Source organism: Manacus candei, unplaced genomic scaffold, assembly GCF_025592945.1.
Source record: "Manacus candei isolate 608988 ecotype Guabito, Panama unplaced genomic scaffold, ASM2559294v1 h1tg000065l, whole genome shotgun sequence".
Taxonomy (NCBI): domain Eukaryota; kingdom Metazoa; phylum Chordata; class Aves; order Passeriformes; family Pipridae; genus Manacus; species Manacus candei.
In genome coordinates this window covers 6,060,834-6,071,316 of record NW_026138113.1, presented here as the reverse complement: position 1 = coordinate 6,071,316, position 10,483 = coordinate 6,060,834, and the positions used below count along the sequence as shown (strand labels likewise).

At 40.1% G+C, this 10,483-nt stretch overlaps 1 long non-coding RNA gene across 1 annotated transcript in view; it reads right to left on the bottom strand.

Moving 5' to 3' along the window:
- Positions 1 to 1,855: 1,855 nt before the first annotated feature.
- LOC127479239 (uncharacterized) overlaps positions 1,856 to 10,483 on the bottom strand; it is a 61,970-nt gene continuing 53,342 nt past the window's right edge. Inside the window, exon 3 of the long non-coding RNA XR_007907515.1 lies at positions 1,856 to 2,027. This is a non-coding gene — a long non-coding RNA (uncharacterized LOC127479239). The remainder of the gene's footprint in view (positions 2,028 to 10,483) is intronic.

Sequence of the window (10,483 nt, the reverse complement as noted above, 5' to 3'; positions counted from 1 at the left end):
CGAGCGCTGCAAAAATTGTAACACTTGAGAGCTGCAATGCTGCAAGCAGGCTGCATCTTACCCAGCAGAGACCTTTTTAAATCCTTTCTTTCAGATCAAGCACATATGGCCCCAAGCTCTGAACATCAACCCATGGCACCTCCGAGAAAGAAATGATCCAGTAATTGCTTCCAACACATGGGCAGTGCCACTTTGTAACATCATCTTGCCATTAGCCAATATAAGCTAAGTAGAAATAAAAACTACAGACAGGACAAAGTGTGCCTCTATAACAAATCCATAGCTTTTCTGGGTACTTGGCACATCAGTATCCTAATCAGTATCCTAATTCTATTACAATCTAACGGCCAATTCTCGATCTAATGGCAGTACAGTTGAAGAACTAAAGTGCTTACTGTGACTCAGAACTTACTATATTCTACCTCAGTCCCGTAGTTTATATAAGGAGATCATAACCTCCTCTGGCACCATAAATAACCATGCCTCTGCAGCAGCAGAGCCAGGCACAACGGACAAAATCATCAAAATTGCTAACCAAATAAGCAAAAGGAGTTATTAAAGAGCGCTTAAGCTTCCACATGTTTATTTTCAATGATTTCCACTGCGAGCAGTGCCTTGGCTCTCCCAGAGAGCCAGGACACTGATTGTACTCTCATTAAACAATGCCCTGTCATCAAGCCGAGACGCTGGATAAAATGCATGATTATTAATCCTTTCAACGTAATTATAGATGACAAGAAATAAAGAGGGGAGACCGCACCAGTGGAATGACTTTGCTCATAAGAAGAGGGAACAAACAAGTATGATTGCAGATGTTATAAACGATTCTAATTCAACTAAGCTGTAATTTTTTGTTTTTCCAAGTAGCATCCATTAGGTTTCACCAATAGCTATGAACATACACTATTTGGTCAGTAAGACTGGAATTCTAATAGGTATAGAAGAAGGCAGTGCTTTTACTGAAAATAAAATTAATTAGACTTTTACTTCATTGGCAAAATTAGTTTTCGCTTGGACAAAATGACAAACTCAGTCAGAGCTTGGCTGATAATCTGGTGACCCATCTCCAATTTATGGGTTCCATGCACATTTTGTGAAACCATGGTTATGCCTTTGGCTTCCTTTCCTTACTCGCTGTGAGCGAAGGAGCCAGGCACAGACATGGCGAGTGGTGTGTTGGTGACCAGGACAAGAGTTTTCAGCTGAAAAGAGAAGGAAATAGCTTTATAAGAAACAATATTCTCTGTCCTCTTTTCAAGAGGCTGTGGAGACACCATGTGTGAAGGGAGGCTAAGCTATGGACTTCCCGAAGGAGAAGGATATGTTGATAACCCCTGATTTCTTATGCTGTCTGCAGCAAAGAGTGGGAGGTTCAGAGATCATTTACAAAGCTTGTGTGACTCACTGGACTGCTGAGTCCTGGACGAGGTGACACAAGTGTCTCAGAAAGATATTCCTGAGCTACAGAAGAGGTGTGGGGTGAGTTGGGGAAGGGACAGGGGACCAGGGCTACAGCAGAACTGTGATAAGTGATTACAAGACGGCAGCGGGAGCTGCAGGAACACGCGAGGGTTTGCAGCTATGGAGCCTTCGCTCCACCAGAATTGATACCAGATGACTCAGCTGTACAAATCTGATACAGATCGCACTATGGGCATGTGACTGCTTCTACCAAATTAGATACAGCACATGATGTGAGCCTGTGCCAGCTTCACTCAGGCTGTTGGGAGACAGACAATTAGGATGAAGAGCCTTTCAGACAGTGTGGAACAGTCAGCTACCACCTATTCAAATGGAGATCTTTCCCTCAGGCCTACTCCTCCAAAATGGTGAACCAGCTTAAACCTGTGGTGTTGGGATATTCTGGAACAGTGCTTTGCATCGTGGGACCATGATGTTTTCCATTCAGTAGCTGGAAAAACAGAGCCAGATGAGCTGTGTCCATGACAGCAGTGAGTGCTGCATCCCACGCAGGCAGAGGGGCATGTGTGGCACACTCCCACAGCCAAGGGGTTCTGCTCTAGCAGCTGGGAACAGAAGAAAAGAGAGTTAATTTCTACCTGAGACCCAAGAAGGCAGACGGTGTTTAGAAGTTTGACACTTTCTTATAGGCTTGCTGTAGAATATATGCCTAAAACTTAGACTCTACTGCTTGCAGCATCCAGGAAACTCTGATTTGCAAAACTCTGATGAAAACCAAACCAACACACACTCAAAAAAACCCACAAACCAGCAACCCAGATGCCAAACCCAAAACTTCTGGCCACTTCATTCAAGGCTATTTGTCATTCTGCTTATCACTGCCACCAACATTTTGCTTAGTCTTGAAGAAAACGTTGTCATTCCACAGTCAGATGTTTTTACATGTACATCCATCATTGCCTGATATATCCTGACCTTAGTTAAAACTTATGTTTTCTAAATTGCACTTTTATGTTGAGCAAGCCCTTAGGCTACACTGTTAAAAGTTTACATTGAAAAATCATTTATAATTGGTTTGTTTGAGTTTGCCTGCTTTGCCTGCTCCAAAGTCACCAGAAAGAGCAGTATTAATTAGCAGTGGCTTACATGTAGTCTAGACAATAAAAAATTGAATGACTTTACCTTTTTTAAAAGCTATAAGCATCTTACCAGTTCTAACAAATGAGTCTGATATAAATTATATTTAAGGAAAAAAAAATTGCAATGTAATTTACAACAAAGCTTCTCTACTTGAATTATTTATTTTTTCTTGAAATATTTTCATATACACACGTTGCTCAAATAAAAATATGTTTATTGGGAAAATGAGACAGTCAACAAAAAATTTTAATTAATTCCATTTGCTATGCAATAGCTTGGTTGGAGAATTAAACAATAAATTTCAGTTTATTGCATAATGTCCTAAGTTTGACTACAAAAGACTTGTTTTCATTTGGGGTACATAATGATGACAATTGCACAGAATTTTTAAATATCGCTCACAACAAAAAACTTTCCAGAGCTCTAGCAAACCCTTCACTGCACATATTGTTTCAGCAAAATTAAGGAGGCAGTTCGTCTGGGTTAGACACTGAGGGATTGAGCCTTTAGTTCCAAACATCCTCTCCAAGTGTCTGACATAACTTTGCAAAGCCTTATTAAACATGTATTAATGAATCATTGGAGCTGATTTTATTTATTCACAATGTCACTGCAAAGAGACATGGGAGTTTTGGATCACAGCACTTTGCAGCAGATGATGTTATTTTAGTTCATAATTGGTGGTGACAAAGCCACAAAACAGTTAGAGCACTTTTTTAATGCCAAGAAAAATATAATAGCAGGCACAGAATTTATCTTACATCTACCTTCATTTTGAAACAGATTGTTTTGTCATCCTTGAGGAGATTGACAACAGATCACAGTTTCTGTATCGGTTTGGATCATAGCTCGCTGCCTGCCCAGACCACATGTGTTGCAGTTTATCCTGCTGTCACCTGATACCCCGGAGGTCAGCGTGGCGGGGGGTGCGGAGGAAGAACTGACAATACAGAAATGACTGCGAGCAAAAGGCATTCTTCGGGGCTGATTCTGATCTCAGAGCAACCAAAGATCAGCATGTATTTAAACAGATAGGGTTACTTTAAATAAATGTACAGTAGCAAAAATTCCAGGAAACCCTAAGGCAAACTGGAAAAAATACTCTGCTCTGTTTCCTTGTAGTTCTTTCCTATTTTGTATTGGGGAAAGAAAAAAAAAAAAAAAAAGAAGAGGGTTTTTTTTTTCCCAACACACGGGACAGCTGAAATGAGGAAAAGAGGGAGGACTAACATGCTTCTACCGCAGGGCTTAACCCAGCCCAAAGACAACCTCTAACTCAAGAGACATTCCCTTCTTTCATCTCACTCATTTTTCACTGACAAAGGCAACAAACTGCAGGCAAACAAAGACAAGAAATGTAAAGTTCCATCCTTGAGCTGTTTCTTGATCCCTTTCTTATTTTTACCTCCCGTCTTCTGTTCTTCTCTTACAGACCCATCCTTTCCCAATAGCTCTAGGCGCACATTTTTGAAGTAAATGAAGCTGATTGAGATCTTGCTGACCCAGGTTAAACGCAGATTCATGTCATGAAAGCCAGAGGAGTTGTATCAATATCAAACCGGTGTGAACAAAAGTAGAATAAGACCCAGTGGTATAAAGGTATGGAAACATATATGTCCCAGTTACCTTTTATTCACATCAGTTTAATGTTAATGAGGTGCCATCGGCTTCAGAGAAATGGTTCCTGACTCACACAAGTAGAAGTAATTGGAGATGCCAACAGCCCATGTGTTGTTTGGCACTGCTCTCCCGGTGCAGTGCAGGAGGAGAAGTGCCAGGAATGTCTTTCCCTGCCTGACCCTGCCTGAGCCCTCTCCCCTGCTCCCAGCTGAGGTTATTCTTGCCCACCTGCTCTGGCAAGAAGCTCCTGCACACGCGCTTGGCGTCAAGCACCACCATCGGGTTCTACCCATCCTTTGGCACCACGGGCCAGTACGTGGCCAGGGTACAGTCACTGGCTCCATGGCACAGCCCCTGTTTCCACACACAGCATATTTCCCCATGAACAGCCCCCAAGTGCCTATTTGTACCCAGACTTGCTGCCAGGTTAAAGAGCAGTTACTACAGGCAGAGGGAAAGAAATATTTTACAGGTTTGTAATTCATTAAAGCACTGGACCTGTTCCAATATGAGTCTACTGTCAGGTAGGAGAGAAGGGAGACATGTTCAGACTGTGGTCTACAACAACACACCTGTAGTATTTTGGAACATATCTAGTGATTGAAACTACTTTCTGCATGTTTTGCACACAAATTCAAGGTAATGCCCTTTTGCTTGTATGATTCAGGCTTGTGTCATTTCAAGTTTTAATGGTAGATTTAAGAGGGTCACTTCAATCATGCACTATTAGACAAACACTTCTGAAACAAAAAATTCCAGCAAAGCACAAACAAAAAAATTGTCTTGAATCTCTCAGGTGTGGCTCTTTGGTGCCTTATACTTAAGTGACTTCTGTGCATGGGAAGGAAAACACTTCAAGGACCCTTCTACTGGTATTATAGTCACACATTTACCTGGTTGGAGAAAAGAGTTCTTGTCTTTTCTCTTTTAGAAAGCTTGTAAAATAGAATTTACAAGATTTCAGATTTTTTGGCCATGATCCAGAAACCAGTAAACATCTGCCTATTAATCAGAAATTAAAAATTTAACTAGAAGTCAGTAAAATTGTGTCCTCTGACAAAACTGACAAGCATCTAGTAGTATTTCACATCATTGGCCTTCAGATGTAAACCTCATTCACCAGTTACTTTCCATAACAGCACTAACCAAGGTCTTTTACAATAGAAATAAAAACTTTTTTTTTTTTAAATTCACAGAAATCTTTAAATTCCTCCTCTGTTTTCAAGAGGAGGCAACATATGTGTGACACTAGAAGAAAATTTTAAAAAAAGGTATGTGTAGTGTAAACATTCACAAAATGCATGCAGATCCAAAATTATTGCATGTTCTAATGTTTTTTGCAATTCTTTACGTGCTACTGTCAAAACATCCCTCCAGTTCATACAGTGTCAATTTGTACACACTTATTCAGAGTGATTTGTACAATTTATCACCAATAATTATACTCAGCAGTGAATGTATTTTCCAGAATAGTAGCCAAATTAGTACCCTAAAAGGTAGAAGCTAAAGTAATGGGAAAGAAAAATCATAAAATGAAAAATGGATTCTCTTGCTTTGCCCAGGCTGTAGCTAAATGCATAGAGTAGAAATAAGTCTCCCAGGAATGTATCAAACCAAGCAACATAAATGCAGCCTGAATGCACAGTCAGCAGCAGCGCTGCAAACTTGCAGTAGTCAGAAGTCAGAAATGATGCCCCAGAAAACCAGGAGATGTTTAGGCTCAATGAATGTAAATGTTCACTGTATTTGTTTGTGAAGTCTGCATTTGAAATTCACACTCAGAAACTTTTTTCTATCCCTACGAAGGCTGAAAACTTTTTGTGATATCTAAGCTTCTCATATGACTCTGGGAGCTGGGGAGTTTATAGAAAACATCAAACATAGAAAGCTTGAATGGGCAAATTGAACAATTCTGAGACAAAAATTAAACAGGACATGAGAGCCATTCTACCATGGCTGGAAAGGCCCTGTGGACCTGGCAAGAAATGATCCAACGGGATCAAGTGCCAGTCTGGGGCCATCCCGTGCAAAATCACACAGTCATGGGATGGTTGCTGCTCTTCAGTCCTGGCCTTGGGGTGACACATCTGCTTCTGGTTCACAAAATTTGGGCAAGTTTCTTCTGGGTAGATATAGACCAGGCAAGTACACTCTGCTTGGAAGGAGGGCATTTCTGCATAAGCATGCCCCATTTATAACTTCACCTGAGGTGAATTCCATGTTGCTTCTTTACCAATGCAACCAGCACCACAAAGACAGAAGAAACATACCTTTAAATTGTGCAATAAAATCTGCAGAGCAGACAGAACATTAGAATTAGCATCCTTGGTCTCTCTGCCTTTCAATTAAAAAAAAATGCAATTTTTTTTTAATGCAAACAGTCTATATATTTCCTTTGAATAAATTTCAGGAAATCTGTGCTGTTTATTAGTTTCTCTCCTGAAGAGAACCAGGAAACAACAAAAACTTGTTTCAGAAAACTAGCATGGTCAGTCCCCAGCCTTCACATAGACATGTGTTGGGCATTTTAAAATCATTGCAACAAACTTTTTCTACCCTAATCCAACACCATTGATTTCACTGAGGTCACAGTGCTGCAATGAGTGAAACTTTCCCCAGTTACAAAATCACAACAGCTATTATTGGTCTGTAGCAGTTTACCCAAACTTCTTGAAAGAGCAGACCTGTTTTGTTGAGAGAGGAAAAGTCAGTTGAGATGCCAGTGTTATTCTATTTCTTGCAAAAAAAAAAAGGTTCAGTGGTCTCTTACTGCAGCTGTTCTAACATCACACAGGAGCCAGCACTGGGAAACCAGAGCATAAGACATGAGAATGGAAAGTTAACCTGTACTGGTGTGATTTTGGAAATACACATCAGTGCCTGTGGACCTGCCTTTAACATAATTTTATGCTGCTATCTCAATGACTTTACTAACAATTTAATGAAAAAGAAGAGAAAAACGAACGTCATACACTCTTTCTGAGGATGATGGTCCTAAAAGTGAAGTCACCACTTTTCTATGGCCCCACTGCATCAACCTCTGAGCAGTCCAAAAGGAGCAGTTCTGCTGAGGTCACTTCCATTGCAAATTACACTCTGATTCTGTATTGTAACAGTTGTTACCCTAACTGAGAACAAATCATCATCCTCATATGTGATAAAGTATAAATAAGCAAACCCAAACACAAGCAAATATAGACAGAAAATTGAAGCTCACACAATAAAACCCTTTTGTCACGCAAGGGTTCTCTTTTTTAGGCAGCATTTGCACAAAGAAATGATTTTCCCTGTCTCCACTCCCTCCCAGGTGCACCTTCTCTCTACAACACATGACAGCCTCCAGGTTGCTGCCCTGCTCATGGCTTCCATGCTCCAGCTCAGCTCACTCTCTCCCACGCCCATGTCAGGATACACCATCCAGTGATGAAATCTGCCTTCACCAAACGCCACAGCACAACCCCAGCAGGAGCCAGGCAGGATTTCACTCCCATTATGGGTAGCAAGTCCTTCATGCTCCCCTTAGAACAAGTTAGAACCTGCAGTCTTGAGTGAAACCTGTATCAGTGAGGCTCTTTGGTGAGATAATGTCCTAAATTTTCAGTCTCCACGTGAGATTTCTTATGTTATGGTCAGGTGGAAGCTCCCCACAGCCTCTCCTTGCAATACCCTGGCACAGAAGAGCTGAGAGTAACAACAGTCATTCTCTCCCTTCCCCAGATCCGTAAGGTACACCAACAGGTCACTCAGAAGCTCCCAGTAGCAGATAGACAATAAATAAATAAATAAATAAATAAATAAAATATATAAATATATAACTATAACAAATAAAACCAATTTTAATGTCTACTTTAGCAGCCAGGGCAAATGGCTCACTGGTCAGTAGAATTATGCAACAACTGACATCCTTTTAAGTTGTAAATTACAAGATGGCACGACCACAATTATAAATATGCTCCTATCATACTGAAAATAAGCTTTTCTTTCAATTCAGTAGCGGTTAAAAGTATGTCTCTTTTCAAAGATTTGGGATATTTCTTCCTTGGCATCTTTAGTACATAGGAGCTTAAATTTAGGCTGCAAAACAACCAGCCTGACCTTTTCCCAGAGTTTTAAATCCTAGACACTTTCCATGGCACTCAGAGGCTGCTCAGTGCTTTTGAAAACTGAACCACTTCTTTGAATTTTAGAAGCCTAACTTCCAGGTTCCAGTCCTGACCACCCTGAACTAGTAAGTTTCAGAAAACAGCAGTTTTCCTTAAATACAGACAATTATAAACAAACCTTTCTGGAGTCAGATATATAGTCAAAAGTTTGAAATGCTTTGTGTCAGTAGTACTTCAACAAACTGTATAGGCAAGGAGCACCAGCTATCAGAAAGAGTTTTAAAAAACACCGATCATCTATTTTTCCATCTCTCCAAATGGAATTCTGAAATGTCATCAGTTTAAGGTTTCAGATGAGAAGATATTTTTATCCACTCAAGAAAAAAAATCCATTTCCCATGCATTAGATTCATGCGAAATTCTAACGTTAGAGGCTCTGTCCATTCTGCTCACTGATATAAATTGTACCCTGACAATCCCAGTGATGGGATTGGAAGTGGGTTGAGCACCACAGCATCTCATAAGACGGCTCCTCAGTGCTATTCCTGCAGATAAGATATAATTTGTGCTCCCCTCAGGCACCAAAGGCAATGTACCAGTGCAATAATCTTCTGAGTATCCCAACATTTACAAATAATTGTAAAGACCTGCTAATATGGTTTAGTTCAGCTACTCTTCACAGTGCTGAGTGCTGACAGAAATGACAACTAAGAGAGTATTAAACAGCCTTTAGGATGTCTTGAAGGAGAAAGCTTGTGAAGCAGTTATTCCAAGGAACAAGTAGTGAGAGGCAAGTTGAACATTTCATAAATGTGGCTTCTCCAGCCCCATGTTTTGTTCATAGACCATACAAAACACAGCATTTTGGGGTTTTGTACAACTCCCTAACAAATGGTACAAGAAATACAATGGTGAAGTTAGAGCACAGTCATAAATGTGTTGTTTCTTTACTCATATTCAAATTTTGTTACTAAGCTGATCTGTAAGTTGAATAATGGAAGATTCAGTGAAATTGTGCATGTATCTGAACAGAGTGACTTTTCACATTTCTCAATCACTCCTCATGCTTTCTGAACACTTATGCAGATACAACCCCGACTAAATAGTTTGTCTGAAATAAGGTATTAATAACAAAAAAAATGTTACACTTCTACAGTATTTACCCCTGTTCTTCCCTCCATAAATTACACAAATTTTCCCTTGTAGCCACAAATTTAGTGGAATTGACTCCCATGAGATGAAACACAAGTCAAAGCACAAGTATATTTTAAATGTACTTAATCACAGAGACAGACAAAAAAACAAGGCAAAATTTCATCATCATTAATAAAAATGGACTTTCTGATGCACTGTGTGAGTAGCTCCAAGCTACATGGCCTCATGAGTGTCTGGTCCTAACTGCTAGCTCTCAGCAGTCACATGCAAAGCAGGTGGCAGCAACTTTCTTTAATAGTTTTTATTTTTTAAGTTTCAAGAGGTTAAAGAGTCTTATAGGACAAATTAAGGAATTTGATAGAAGTACTAGAATAGCAGTTGATAGAAGTACTTAGAATAGCAAATAGTAGAGGGAAGACTGTTTACACCAGTGGAACAAGTGACACTGAAGCCAAAACTGTTGAAGGTCTGACAGAAAAGCAGAATAAAAAAATCCGGATAAATTGACTCAGGTGCCCCCTGTGTTAATTGCACTGAAATTAATGATGCAAAGTAATCAAGGGAAAAAATTTTTTATGTCAGCTGAGATGACATTTTGTCCCTCATGTCAGAGGCAGGGTGTGCAGTGCCTCCTGATTCCTACAGCAGAGCCCTGGATCTCCACCTCTCTCACCATGCTGAGTTGTATAGTGGGAAGTTATTTGGTACCAATTTCTGCCAGTGAAATGAGCAAGAAATCATTCCAGCCCTGGTGCCCAGAGTCATCATGAAGGCATGGAAGTCCCTGTCAGACTTCAAGAGGTATTGAAGGTTAAATTCTCTGTGGAGTGGTGACCACCTGTGGCAACACTTCCAAGACACCTCAGCAGGGAAGCAGTTACAATTTTTGTACTAAGAAAGCACATTTAAAGCTTCCAGTCATTTTACTTTTGAAGGTGGATGGGAGGAGTTAGGGAAGTAAATAATTATTAACTTTCTGGTTTGCTGCAGATTTATTTTAGCTGATTCTGCCTCTGTCTCAACTATCCCATCCATTAAATGAT